The sequence below is a fragment of the Belonocnema kinseyi genome, chromosome 6, assembly GCF_010883055.1.
Source record: "Belonocnema kinseyi isolate 2016_QV_RU_SX_M_011 chromosome 6, B_treatae_v1, whole genome shotgun sequence".
NCBI lineage: Eukaryota > Metazoa > Arthropoda > Insecta > Hymenoptera > Cynipidae > Belonocnema > Belonocnema kinseyi.
In genome coordinates this window covers 52,322,249-52,323,034 of record NC_046662.1, presented here as the reverse complement: position 1 = coordinate 52,323,034, position 786 = coordinate 52,322,249, and positions in this window count along the sequence as shown.

Sequence of the window (786 nt, the reverse complement as noted above, 5' to 3'; positions counted from 1 at the left end):
TCATCTCTTTCGTTGAAAATACATTTTTGAAACTGACAATCTATCAATACCATTTTTGGTTAAGAAATCATGTGTTTTGTTAAAAGGTCGTCTTTCTTTGTATAAATTAAATTGTTTTATGGAAAATTTATACTTTTGGATTAAAAATGACATTTTTCGGAATTTAATTTAATCCTTTTGGTTGAAAATTTTATCATTTTTGGTCAAAAATGAAATTATTGGTTAAAATATCAACTGTACATCTGCTTGGATTTGAAAGTCGATTATTTCACTCAGAGTTGAACTACTTTGTAAAAAAATACTTTTTTTTAAAAAGGTTTTTTAATCATGATTGAAAATTTAACTATTTGGTTGAAAGTTTAACTCTTTCATTAAAAACTCATATTTTTCGCTTAAAAACTTCAACTTTTTGTAGATAATTCGTCTTTTTTACTTGAAAATTTTTCGCCAAATTGTCTGTCTTTGACGCAACACAAGTTTTACAAGATAGCGACAGAGACACCAATTTGGAGGACATTTTCTATTTTTGCGACAAATTTGGTGGAAACTTCGACAAGGCTGCTTTAAAAGCAGAATGGCGCCTCGTGTATCGAGATTTTTCTTCGCAACCTGAACTTGACATGCTTTCTTTCGATGAGATGTGTAAAAAAATTTTATCTAATAAGTACGCGAACGGTAATGCCAAATATCCCCAATTGACGAAATTGGTAGGATGCATTAGATCTTTTCCTCACTCACATTCAGAAAGCACCCCGATATTTTTTTAAATTATTTATTATATGTAAT